Raw genomic sequence first — 14,458 nt, forward strand, 5'->3', positions numbered from 1 at the left:
GCTGTCATATTTTGGTTCCCTTTTGGCTTCTCCTCCAGCACTCCTCCGTGACCCTGATACTGCCCCCCAAATCATGCCACATCCCCCAGCCCACTTACCTGCTGGGGCTTACGGCACCGCCGCTCCTTGTCATCGGGGTTGTCGTCAAAGAGAAAAGGGACTTGGTCCCTTTTTTTTTCTATGACGGAAGCCATCTTGTTTTCTTTCACAAGAGATTGGGCAAGCACAATATGCTCCGAGCCAGACTCCTTTTAAAAAAAAATAAAAAAACAATTTGCACCGCAGACGTATCCCCGGGTTGCAAATAGCCATCCCCTCCTTGTATGGGGAGGGGGGGCCTTCTGTGCCATTAATGGGCCTGATGGCTCGCCAAGGCTTGGGCTAGCCAGTTGTTACCGGCCCGGTACGCCTCACAACATGGGGGTGATTGCTATATTCTTAGTCTAGTTGTGACATCACGACTCTGTGATCAGAAAATTACCTCCCCACTGTAACTAATAACTAAATTGAGTAATGTTAAAATTCCTGTTGCTTCAGCCGTCACTGAGCAGAGTTCCGATTGCCACTGGAACAGTTAATTAAATCCATGCCTGGCTTTTCAGATTCATTACTTTTAAAAATGGCTTTCTGTTGCGCTTGACAGGCATTCATTGGTAACAGTAATCCGGATGATCATTTCTTATATAGCGCTGCCCACCCATAGGTCTCGGCGCGCTGAAATAACAGACCACGTTATCATCCCACAGAGTGGTACTCAATTTATCAACCTCAGAAGGGTGAAAGGCTGAGTGGATCCTGCCGGGATTCCAACCTGCCACAGCAGGCTGCATGCAGATATCAGGGGTGAGCGCTTAGCTGGCTGAGCTATCTGACATGCTAAACAGTCTGTTTTTATATGTTCATTTTGTGCACAGGAGCGCAAGAATCTATCTGTGTATTATCGATCATTTTGAAACTGCTGGTCAGTGCTTGGGGATATTTCTGTAACGCGAACGGAATGCCTTTTGCAAATAGTTCCACTCGTCTTAAATTGTATGAACTAAGAGACGATTAAAATACAAGACTTTCTCCAGGTGAAAATATTTGAAAAGATTCGTTAAACATGCACACAAAACTACTGATGTAAAGCAACAAACTACAGAGGCACTGAGTTTATTTGTCGCTCTTAATACACATTGCCATGGTTGCTTCTTCAGTCCAGAAACACAGGGTGATCGTAACCATAGTGATGCTCAGAGAGTAGGCCTATTTATGCAACCCCTCTGCCCTAATGCATTAATATATTCAGAGGTAGGTGTTAACAAATGCACACCGGCCCGGCTGAAGATGTGTGGGGGCCCATTTCAACATGATGGTTAGGGTGCCCCCTTGCTTAGAGTGGTAAGCAGTCTGAGGCACCCGTGGGGGGGGCATACATCATAATGGCGATAAAGAGAAGGTTAATGGCTGCCAGTTATCACGAGGCGGCGAGCCAGCAGGGAGCTGAAATACTGAATCCTTCTTTGTAAGCAAATGGCTGACATGGAGGAACCAGTGTTGAAGGGCAACGAGGTGCCAACACTTCTCTTCTTCCCAATGGAAGTGACGGCCGGACGGGCTCCAGCAAACGCAGTTTGTAAGGCGAGTGCTGCAAAGCGCACACTGAGCCCCAGAGCTTAAGTAATATATGAAGGAACACATTGCTGTGTTATTAGATTTCTGACTGGCAATATGGGGGCAGTTGCTGGGGGCACACCTGAGGATCAAGACCCCTTTCATTTGAAAAGGTTGAAAGGCCCCGACACCATCCCTGTATGCACACTGCTGGCAATGGGGTGACAATAGCGTCCCCTGCGAGGGCTCTTTTTGCAAAAGTCCTGGAGCAGATTGTCCCCCCTGTCCCCACTCTGCTACCTACCATTTCCCATAGTGCCGGACCAGACTGAACTGTTACTGCGCACCTGGGTACCTTTGGGTTTGAAGGGAGCGCACCAGTTTTTTAATAAAATGATGGCAACATCTGGACTGATCAGAAAGAGTTAAGCTATCACCCCCTGACCCTTTGCCCCAAAGAAGACTAATCAGAACCCCAAAAATACGCACTACATTGGATTTACATAACGTTTAACACGGTGGTCGGTCAAAAAAACGAAAAAAAAATATCGAATTACAAAAATCTCGGAAAAAAAATCTCGAATTATTTATTTATATGTATTTGTGGGTTCAGGTAAGTATAAAAAAAAGGGTAAAATAAAAAATGAAAAAAGGGGGGTTGGGGGTAACCCCCCCATTTCGAAATAAAAACGTATTAAAAAAAAATTCGAGTTTTTTTTTTCGAGATTTTTTTATTCGGTTTTTTGACTGTAAACCGTTTAACACATGTGGCTCCAATGAAACCTTTTCAAGCAGATGCATAAAACTGCCAGCAGGAGCCAAAATGCCCACATTATATTTGTCTATTGTCTTTTGATGAAACTGTGTGACTAGTGTTTTAAGTGGAAAACATGTTTAACTACTCGCCAATCTAGGCTTTAAGTGGGCCAGGGCTCAGACCCAGTAAGATCCAAAAATGGCTCTTGTGCCATGGCCCTGCCAGATCCCCCAGACCCAGGTCTATGAAATTCAACTGTCTCTTCGTCCAGTTACATAGTTATTAATTTGTCTCTCTTTCTATGTGGTTCTCGCTCCTTCTGCCTCACTATTTGTATCACTTTCTATTTGTCTTTCTCCCCACTTACTTTTTCACCCACCTCCAGTCATATTTTCACCCTCTTTCACTCTGCTTTTGTCCCTTTATACTGAGCCTGGGCATTGGCACCCTGAAACATTACAATCCTTGATTCCAACCAAAAGCTTAGTATAGTGGTGCACCTTTTATCTCCTTCACTTCAAATTGGACTTGGACGCCTTTGTGATGACTGCATTAGACTGACAATCAATCGCACATTGATTTTCCCCTGTTTCGGCATTAATATTGCGATGTATAACATTTGGCATGAAAGAAAAAATTGTCAACTATTAATACAATATGAATAACTATGCTCTATGGATAATCGAGGGTGCGTAATGAGAAGTCACTGATTCGTTCTCACAATCCACATTGAAACCTGCCGTGAGGGTCATGGCACAGGGTGCCTGCATAAATAAAACCATGAGCAGGTAGGTGGACAGCTTGGCTTCAAACCTGATTATCTCACTGAGCTGCTCTGTAGACTTGTAGATATGTAACCTTGCTTCAACCTGATCATCCTGCTGAGTTGCTCTGTAGACTTGTAGATATGCAACCTTGCTTCAATCTGATCATCCTGCTGAGTTGCTCTGTAGACTTGTAGATATGCAACCTTGCTTCAACCTGATCATCCTGCTGAGTTGCTCTGTAGACTTGTAGATATGTAACTTTGCTTACATGATCAACCTGCTGAGTTGCTCTGTACACTTGTAGATATGTAACTTTGCTTCAAACCATCATCCTACTGAGTTGCTCTGTAGACTTGTAGATATGTAACTTAGCTTCAAACCTGATCATCCTGCTGAGTGGCTCTGTAGACTTGTAGATATGTAACTTTGCTTACATGATCAACCCGCTGAGTTGCTCTGTAGACTTGTAGATATGTAACTTTGCTTCAAACCATCATCCTGCTGAGTGGCTCTGTAGACTTGTAGATATGTAACCTTGCTTCAAACCTGATCATCCTGCTGAGTTGCTCTGTAGACTTGTAGATATGCAACTTTGCTTACATGATCAACCTGCTGAGTTGCTCTGTATACTTGTAGATATGTAACTTTGCTTCAAACCACCATCCTACTGAGTTGCTCTGTAGACTTGTAGATATGTAACTTTGCTTCAAACCATCATCCTACTGAGTTGCTCTGTAGACTTGTAGATATGTAACCTTGCTTCAAACCTGATCATCCTGCTGAGTTGCTCTGTAGACTTGTAGATATGCAACTTTGCTTACATGATCAACCTGCTGAGTTGCTCTGTATACTTGTAGATATGTAACTTTGCTTCAAACCACCATCCTACTGAGTTGCTCTGTAGACTTGTAGATATGTAACTTTGCTTCAAACCATCATCCTACTGAGTTGCTCTGTAGACTTGTAGATATGTAACTTAGCTTCAAACCTGATAACCCTGCTGAGTTGCTCTGTAGACTTGTAGATATGTAACTTAGCTTCAAACCTGATCATCCTGCTGAGTTGCTCAGTAGACTTGTAGATATGTAACTTTGCTTCAACCTGATCATCCTGCTGAGTTGCTCTGTAGACTTGTACATATGTAACCTTGCTTCAACCTGATCATCCTGCTGAGTTGCTCAGTAGACTTGTAGATATGTAACTTTGCTTCAAACCATCATCCTACTGAGTTGCTCTGTAGACTTGTAGATATGTAACTTAGCTTCAAACCTGATCATCCTGCTGAGTTGCTCTGTAGACTTGTAGATATGCAACATTGCTTCAACCTGATCATCCTACTGAGTTGCTCTGTAGACTTGTAGATATGTAACTTAGCTTCAACCTGATCATCCTGCTGAGTTGCTCTGTAGACTTGTAGATATGCAACCTTGCTTCAACCTGATCATCCTGCTGAGTTGCTCTGTAGACTTGTAGATATGTAACTTTGCTTCAAACCATCATCCTACTGAGTTGCTCTGTAGACTTGTAGATATGCAACCTTGCTTCAACCTGATCATTCTGCTGAGTTGCTCTGTAGACTTGTAGATATGTAACTTGGCTTCAAACCTGATAACCCTGCTGAGTTGCTCTGTAGACTTGTAGATATGCAACCTTGCTTCAACCTGATCATCCTGCTGAGTTGCTCTGTAGACTTGTAGATATGTAACTTGGCTTACATGATCAACCTGCTGTGTTGCTCTGTAGACTTGTAGATATGTAACTTTGCTTCAAACATGATAACCCTGCTGAGTTGCTCTGTAGACTTGTAGATAGGCAATCTTGCTTCAACCTGATCATCCTGCTGAGTTGCTCTGTAGACTTGTAGATATGTAACCTTGCTTCAACCTGATCATCCTGCTGAGTTGCTCTGTAGACTTGTAGATATGTAACTTTGCTTCAAACCATCATCCTACTGAGTTGCTCTGTAGACTTGTAGATATGTAACTTGGCTTCAAACCTGATAACCCTGCTGAGTTGCTCTGTAGACTTGTAGATATGCAACCTTGCTTCAACCTGATCATTGTGCTGAGTTGCTCTGTAGACTTGTAGATATGTAACTTTGCTTCAAACCATCATCCTACTGAGTTGCTCTGTAGACTTGTAGATATGTAACTTGGCTTCAACCCTGATCATCCGAAAGTAGCTCGCAGATTTTACCGAGGGCAACCTACCATGCCTACTCTGATTGAAAGGGGGTCTTTATTCCCTCTGGTGATTACAGAGAGAGGACCTCTCTCCCGAACAGTGGCATGTTAGCAGTCCTCCCATGCAATTTTGATTGCTTGCGCCACAAAGCACAAATTCATGGAAATTGGGACACACGAGTTTCAGTGCATTCTTTGAACTTCCTGGTGATATCGTAAATGCCTCCTGCCATGTATGTTCTTGGCATGAGGCATTTACATGAATTCTTATGGAATCCAACAGATTTGACCAGTTGCTATATGCGTGCAGGTGCCATAGGAATCTAATGCAAATCTGCCATCATCAGAATCTGATTCTGGCAGATGTGTTCACTTTTGAAAGGTAAAGCGTATGGGGTGGTGGGCACATATGTTTCACATATGTTTCATCCTGGGACCTCACTCAAGTCATTAAGGGCATTGAAAATCACCTGGACTAGTAAATTAGGTCAAAAACCATGTTTACATCTTTTACACATGGTTTTTATTCTTCATTTACTGCTCTGGATGATTGGAAAATGACCCTTTAAATTTGGCCTATTGTTGGGGACCCTTTTTTGGCTTCTTTTTCCGCTTGACTCCTAATGTTTGCTGATGAGGCATAGTGAGATTTAATAATTTGCCTAGGATCACACACTTTGCTTAAGTAGTGAAACCAGGTTTTGGGGCCAGTCAGCGATTTAGCTCTTGGCAAAAATATCTTCCCACATATGATTGATAGAAGAATTGGTTAAGGTTTGGGTTTGAAAGGATTAAATTATAGTTGTGTAGCAATGCATTTACAAGCAAACACATTTAATAAGAAATCCTCCTAGCATTTATATCAATGGTTCTAGAATCGTGTTGCTGGGGGAGGGGAAATGGGATTCTAGCATTTTTACCTTTTCTGACTAGAAGACTAGTAAAAGCCTAGAAAAGTGTTTTCACTGTGAAAGAAAATGAAGCACAATATCCTCTGCTCGTGTCTTTATTTCACACAGCGTGCAATGTTAAGCGGCTGACCGGCCCCCACAGGGGCGCTAGAGGTACAGCCTACATAGCGGGCTGTCCCCTCTTGCTGCCTCCCTCCGGAGGTGGTCCGCCTCTAATCTTCCTTCCCTGTGAGGCGGAAGAGGCACCCTCCCCCCCCAAGGCCTGAATTCCGGTGGCAGGCACTTGGGGAACGTATGTAAGGCGGGGGGCTGCTGAGGGTCAGTCTCTTTCCCAGCAGCCCCCCTGTCTTTTGATTTCGGTTGATGCCCATTCGAGTGCTATAGGCCGTGTCTACTAAGAGGAGCTGTAGTTTTGCTCGGAATTGGTAGTGGTTGTGGGCCACCACTGGTTTCCAAAGAATTTACAAAGTTGTCTGTGGTTATTGTGTGATGTAATCATGACATATTGTGACCACAAGAGGTCGGGCGGCCAATGGGGGATCACCCTGCTATGCTCCCCTCCCGTTTATTATCATCATCCCCCATCCACACCTCTTGATGGACAACAGTCCTTCCCCGGGCAGGGCTGTGCCCGGGCTATCAGCCTCTAAGCTGATAGGGTTATTGTAATGCTTTGTTCGATTCCTTGTGCTTTGACATTTCACAGGAAAAAGTGTGAACGCTGACCTGTGAAGGCTGATGTGCGAGGAGAGGAGAGCTGTCACTGGCAACGTTAGTGCCAACACTCTCCTCAAGTTTGAAGAAGTCCCGGCCCTCAATACGTTCAAAAATAAGTCGTGCCATGTACTGAGGACCCGGTTAGAGCCGACCCATCGTAAAGCACTGCGTGGGACCGTGGGATAGCTGCCTCTGCAGGGAAGGAATTGTGCCGCAACAAGACGGCTCAGCTCTGGCAAAAATGCCCACTAGGACAGACCAACCTCAAACAATGAGTGTCCCAAACTGCCTGTGTGTCTGGTGCTTTGCAAACATGTTGGTGTCATGGTGAGCATTCTGCCAGATACGATGAGCGCCATACCCAGTGTGCATTGCATGTTCCGAAGGAATTAATTGATGTATAAGCGCTTTACAGATGCCAAATAAATAAATAACTGCACGTTTGAATTACCGTGCCGTTGTCGCTGGGACCGAACTGCAGATACTATGCGTCAAACCCTGACTGTCTATGCGTGCTGGAGACCTCAATACAGAGGGAAAATACTTCGGGGGCAAATGTGAACTCAAGCAGGAGCATCCCTCCTGAAGCAGCAAGTGCGCTGGGGCGCAGCAAAGGTGATGCGGCGACGCCGGGCCCCGTGTAACCCTCCCTGCACTCCTTGCAAAGGCTGCGCTTGCTTACGATATTCCGGCGGATTCACGAAGGACTGGCATTCTCCCCACAGGGCACGTGTTAAGGGAAGCCCGTCGGCGCGCGCGCACGTGAGTGCAGCGCTGGGTCACTCGCCCCTTGGGGTGGCTGGGAGATAGCCTCGTAAGGGTTGGCTCACGCCACCTCCGTACGCCCCTTCGGCCACGTCATCACGGCACGCATTTCCATCCACGACCACCTCGAGTGACCAAGTTCACCCCCCTGTGCGCTGCTAACTTGTGCCTTGCAGCCTGATCAAATTCCAGTTGGGATGTCCCCATGGCAACCGGTGTACCCTAGCAACGTGCCCACCAATCACCTGCATGGGAAGCAGTAGGCCGTGGCAACTTGAAGCCAGGGAGCGCTTGCTCAAGAATGTGGGCGGAGGTCGAATTGGAGACAGAGGGACCGTGGTGAACCTTGACCTTGGCTGCTGGTGCGCTGTGTACCAGCAAGTTCCTATTAGGAAGATTAACCCATGTCCCTTTCAGCTGGCTACCCACAGACGATAGTTTAATTGTCCCCTCTCCACCTCCTGCTGTAATGAAGTGGACGCGGCACTCCTGAGGGGGCCTGTAAATAGGCCCCGTCGCCCGTGTTGTGATTCGCCGGCCCTCCTCCCCGTCATTCAGCTTAGCCTCGTCTCAGACAGAATGTCCCAAGAGGCGGACTGGCCACTTGGCGACATTGGATGGTCGCCAGGCGGCCGCTATCGCCTCCGGTGCCCTCTAGCGGCGAGGCAGTGCCAGGGACCTGGCCGGCGCTGTTACAGACCACGTTTTATTGGGGCACAGGGGCGTTTGCCCACCTCAGCATTTGTGGGGGCTTCAAAAAAGCGCCAAGTTCAACGAACTTAAATTTGAACGCTGCGAGTTAAATCAATGTTTTCTTTGCATCCCCTCGTTTCCCTGCTCCCAACTCTGATGGCCAATAGACAGCTGCAGAGAAACCCTGCGATTCCCTTTCCTCTCCGGAGGGGCGTGCTCTGACACTGAGCCTCAGATGTCTCCCCGCCCTCCCAGTAAAGACTGCTCGGGAAACCTTCATTGTTAAAGCGGCTGCCAGTCTCCCCTTACCTGAGTAGGTGAACGCAAATCCTTAAGAATGTCAGCACGCCCCCCTCCTATATGTCACGCTATGTTACCAGCAGAGTCGGACTGGGCCATAACATTGTCTCGGGCACCAATGAAAAAGTGGGCCACGCTTACAAATGGCAATTCATTCCTTTTGTGACACGCTGTTTGACTAGTACCCGCGGGGGGGGGGGGGGGGGGGGGGAGGTTTTTGATAAAGTGTGATGCAGATTGTGCATTTTAAAGAATATTTGTTCAGTAACACTGGTCAAAACTACTCGCCGCATGGTGAAGTAACATCAAACTAGGTTTCCCATAGATAGCCACTAAAATCTGGAACGCCCTACCCACAGACATCAGAACAGAAAACTCTTTTCACCTTCTGCAAAAAAATCAAAACCCTCCTCCTTCATCTGACCCCCTGTATGCCTTGCTACCTGCCTGTATATATGATCGCAATTGTTTATCACTTCTGTAACTAAGTAAAATGTCTGTAACCAGCGCCACGATGCCTCCGGGCTGCTATGCGTTTAACAAATGCGAATAAATAAATAAACAAGTAAAATAAATAAACTTGCCCACAATGGCCAAAAAAGTGGCCCACTTTGACCAAAAAACTGGCCCCGAGAAGTATTTTTCTTTTTTGGTTTGCCCCTGGGCCCATTGCCCTATAGGCCAGTCCGAGCCTGGGTGCCCGGATTTTATGCATCACCATAATATCTCGAGCGCCTGGCATGTCTGGGGGTTGGTGCATAGATTCTAATTGCCCTGCGACTGGCAGGGCAGGCTGTGTAATAATATCATAAGCACTATGACATCTTTATATCCATCGGGAGCCTTCCTTCCCCAGGTTATGGGGATCTGCTCATCTCCAAGCGACCTTCTGTGACCACGTTTTAAAAAGACACCTCTTGCAGCCTGGTCCAGAAGCGTGTCTTGTTGCAGCTCCCTTAATGTTGACTGTTTTTTATTTAAAGCAAAACATTATTTGTAAGTCCTGATAAAGGTGTTTGCTCCATTACTAAAATACTTTCATGATGAGAGTGGACAGTGCTGCCCAAGACCACAAGGCCTTGTAGTGTGGAGGAAGGATAACTGGGGGGCAACGCGTTTGTCTTGGAAGCAAGATAACGCAGCGCAACACAGGTTTGAATCCCGATCCCACGCTTAGAAACCACTTGTTGGTATTAAGCGGGTTATAAATGAACAGTTTTAATTATAATGCAATAGACACTACTTTCTAGCGCCGCCTGCTTTCTTCCACCTGGGCTATCCACGACATTGTGCTACATCTGCCCAGCTGTGATTTCCTATCGTACAGGCTCCAGGCTAACGCAATGGTCCATAGGTGCCCACCTGGCCAACTAGTAGCAAGTCCGGGTTAACTAAGGAACGGTCAACGGTATCTCGGCAAATGCACCATTAAAAACTTCACAAAAGCTCCATCAAAGTGAACTGTCTTCTGGTTGTGATTTTGACGCGATTGCGCTCAGTTTGGTGGGCTCACAGTGGGTGGGTTGTCCTTAGCAGTAGTGGGTGGGGCTCTGCAAATTAGCACAACATGCACATTTTTTGGATCCCGAGCAGTGTAGGGGTGTGGGCAACTCCCGAGTGACAATCGAGCTCACTGTGAAAAGTTGGCATCTTATGTTGGGGTATTGTGGCCCTGCCCATGGTTTCCAGCTCTAAATCTTAAGAGCAAAAGGAGACTGTAGAACAGGAGCACAGGGGACCCTCTGAGGAGGCACTGCAGGAGGGGAATGTATATAACAAATCATGCATTGAGAGGAACTTTACATTTTTTTGCAAATACTGAAAACTAACAGATTTCCATCTCTATTTGATTAAAATCAGTAAAAACAGGAAAAGGAGTCTCAGAAGTCTAAAAAGTGTGTAATCGCTCAAGGATGATGGAGCACATGTTTGATTTGTTTTGAACAAGGGCCGATTTCTGGTTTTGATCAGCATTGTAACTAAAGACAATGCAACAACTTCAGCCGCAAATAAAAAACATTAACCCCATTCCGAACCCGATGTTTTATTCTGTGAAAGCTCAATGCATGCTTAATAAACAAACCAAAAAAAGGCAATTCAGAGGAGGCGCATTCTCCCATCTAATTGCCAATCTATGGAACTCGATCCAAAAGAGATGACCACCCCACCATCAGAAAACGACAGAAAACCTGGCTATTAAACTCCCAATGATTAGCACAAAACGGGTGCTGCCAGCAATAACACCGGGGACCCGAGATAATCCGATGACTGTACGGATTCTGGAACCAATAATAAAACAAACATACCGCACCACCCCTCCCTGCTCCTCGCTCCTCTACAGCATGCCCCACACATACCTCATACGATCTAACGGGTCAGTATCACCTTACACAAACGCACAACCCACACAAGCACCATAAGAACTAACAAACATCCCAGTCATTGGACGTTGCCTTTCCGAACACAAACCCTGTGCACATAATCCAAACACACCTAGAAAGCAGACTGCCTCAGATGCCAGTTTCTCCTGGTTCTACACGCACCAACAGAAAAGCACAACCTCTATCCTATTCCCTCACTAACCTACCCTTTCTTACAGAAGCATGTGAGCACCTGGAAGCCATGCCAATGGTAACGATGCGTGGTAGAAGTCAACTTTACATACTGTGTGTTCCCTTTAGGTGTACATTCGATCTCTTGAGATAGCGCCTGTAAGCCACATTGGAGCAACTTCAGGCAGCTTTTATTTATAAGACCATCTTAAATTGGGACCGAACATAACGACATACGGTGTTGGGAAGTGTTTTTATCGGTCAGATATGCAGCTGATAATTGACGCAGCATAATCAGCCCTGGAATCAACGAGCCAAAGATGGTTGAGGAAGCGTTCTTGCACTAAAATATGGAGTGATAGACAGGGGGCATAGGAATAAGGTACTGGAGAAGCAAGGGACCCTTTAAACAACTTTGTATTATCTGTTTTGATCCAAAGAGGGCTGTTCAGTGTGGTACAGATAAATATTCCCTCTAGTCTCCCTGAGGTTTGTGCGAGGACAGGGGGCATAGAACACCCTCGGGTTCAGCACTTTAGTGTTGCTCACACAATGATCCTATCCAGGCCAGAACTCGTATGCAGATCTACGAGCATCAATTCAATGAAGTAGTCCTAAACTTCAATCCTAGCTGCCTCCGGCATTGCTCCGTATCTTAGTCTGTTACGACGGGACAAGTGTTCCTTTTCTGTACTCCCAGGTCCAGCCACTTCCCAGTCATTATAGGAACGTGTCTCAAACTTCCCTGAGACCAGATTCCAGAAGGACTTTTCATAGAACACAGACACTGTGGAGCAGGTAAGGTTATCGACCTACCCACAATATTGTCCAGTCGCCTTGACATAACTTGCCAAAGATCAGCGACCCTTGCACATTCCCATAAGTTATCTGCCAAAGTAGGCTCATTTCTTTTGTGAGCCCAGGCGGATTTAATTTCAAGGAGGCCACATTTGAACATTTTCGCTGGAGATGAAAATGTATGGAAAGGTTTCCTTTCTTGGCTATAAATAAAGGTCTGGTCTTCAGAGGCGCAGATATTTACTGTAAGTATGTTCCCCACGACCTATTTGTCCATTTTCCCCATCTAGTTTTAGGCCCCACCTCTTACACTATATATCACCTACCTTATCCGCTCCACCTGCAGACAAGGTGCTATAGAAACCTCTAACCCTCACTCTTCCCATATCAAGAAGCTAGAGTAGTCCAGGAGAATTAATTTGTGGTTACGATCCAGTGAAAAACATTGCATCCAATGCCCTTCAGGCATTTCATAAGGTCTCGATTCCCCTCGGCCCAGCTTAGACTTGTAGTGAAGGAATTGAAAACTTGGCATTTCTTCGCCATGCCAGAGTTAACCCACCAAAGTTATTTCACAGTAGATCTTTGTTGCTCAAAGCCCATTATTTTACTGTTTAGTTTACATGCTTGATGTTCCCAAATTGTGGTCATGGTCCAGACTCCTCAAAGCACTGAGCCACACCTCGGTACTTAACTTTGTGGCACTAGGAGCACGTCTCCTCATGTCGGGCTACTCCATCATAGTCCCGTCTCTTAATGTAAGCAGGACTGGCATGCCGCCTCCTCCTTCACTTCAAGTGTTGGCTTCTTGACTCTAAATCTTTTTGTGTCCCTTATGTTTCATATCCTGTGTCCCATTTGGAACCGGACACTACAATAAATATAGGAAGTGTGTAATCTCTGCATGAATTTGCTGTGCTTTAATATTCAATTCCAGTTTACTTGTTAGTATGAGAATGATTATCCTGTCTGAAACTCAACAAACTTGTATTATATATATATTTTTTTTTAAATTGAGAGCAGGTTATGGAAGTATCAATAGGGGGAGAAGACAGAGTTAAGTGGGCTAGGGAGTGGGTGCCAGTTAGTTCTTGTCCTGACTTTCGAGTCCTGCCGGGGACCACTTCGCTTGTTGAACCCTATAAACCAGTGCTTCATAGATGAATGCCTCTTAGAACAGTTCTTTCTTCAATCTCTTGTAAAAGGTCGGGTCATATGGATGATTTCTCATAGTTGGCTTAAAGATTGTGTACAGTTTGGGGTACTTCAGATGGATATTCCCTCATCCCTCCCCAATTACTTATTTTGCTTACTTGTGCTGCTACAACTTGGATGAATGCAGGTTCCAAGATGGGGATGTAGTTTTGGGGGGGTTGGGCGGGACGGCAGTTTCTGGACGCCTCTTGTTCCAGAATACCTTCAGCATGATGTGATGAAGTCCCGTGCCTGATCTTAGAGACCAACAGTGGGGAGGTCCGAGGGGCCCCAGGGCTAGTGGATTCTGGACCTGAAGGAGGTACACAGGGGCATACAGGGGATTCCCCCAGACCATCTGCACTGGTTTCCTGCATGAAGGCTTGGGACAGTCACAGGAGCGCTCTCACACCCGCAAACACCAATGGTAACCGCAGTTAGAGGCTCGGTAACAAACTCCTCGAGGAGACGTCTAATCATAGTACTCATACTCCAGAGAGTTTTCTAACCCCCTAGACAGACGACCAAACATCCAGTTTAGGAATTCATTACTTTCCCTTTAAGGGAACAGAGTTGCAGTATTCTCAATTCAGCAGGGACTTTGTAAATGCATTTCTTTTCTCAGCACAGCTAGAAGATGAGTCGGAAATGGGTCAGCCTAGCTCAGACTGCCGATACAAAGTTAGCTTCACTAAAGCAAAGAACATGCAACTTAGCCAGGGTTACCATTGGGAGGGAAAAATCAAACCTTATTCTCCTACTCCTAGCGCCGTAGCGATAACGACGTTGCCACTCCTCCATGGCAAACGCTTTAAAATAACAACAAATGGCTTCCCTTGCATACCAAAATGTTCTGTGCCTTTTGATTTACATGCTGGGAAAACCAGGTGTCCTCGTTCGAAGCAGGCAATATCGGCAGGGCTGGGCAGGCTTAAAATCAAAGATGGCAGCCAGCCTTGATAGGACGAGCCAACCCTCTTTCAGCCCACATGACAACTGATCAGACCACCCAGGGGAGGGAGAGAAGAGACTTTAACAGCCAGTTGGCACAGCCAAGAGGCATTGGGAGTTTGAGAAGGAGCTGCAGGGAGGAGGAGATTGGTGGGCTAGAGGTCTATTGAGAGGAGAGTTCAGAAGAGTGTTGGAGGGAGGAGGTTACATTGGAGGAGACTTGTTAACATATGGAGGGGAAGTTATTGAGAAGTTTGGAGGAGGATTACCCATTAGA

The 14,458-nt window shown here is 46.0% G+C and overlaps 1 protein-coding gene and 1 pseudogene across 1 annotated transcript in view; one reads left to right on the plus strand and one right to left on the minus strand.

The window, feature by feature from the left end:
- ARHGEF17 (Rho guanine nucleotide exchange factor 17) overlaps positions 1 to 14,458 on the plus strand; it is a 1,051,814-nt gene that overhangs the window by 279,684 nt on the left and 757,672 nt on the right. The gene's annotated exons all lie outside the window — the stretch shown is intronic.
- LOC138528816 (alpha-ketoglutarate dehydrogenase component 4-like) overlaps positions 1 to 14,458 on the minus strand; it is a 161,079-nt pseudogene that overhangs the window by 144,542 nt on the left and 2,079 nt on the right.

The sequence above is a fragment of the Ambystoma mexicanum genome, chromosome 7q (assembly GCF_040938575.1).
Source record: "Ambystoma mexicanum isolate Mex_15411 chromosome 7q, UKY_AmexF1_1, whole genome shotgun sequence".
Lineage (NCBI taxonomy): Eukaryota > Metazoa > Chordata > Amphibia > Caudata > Ambystomatidae > Ambystoma > Ambystoma mexicanum.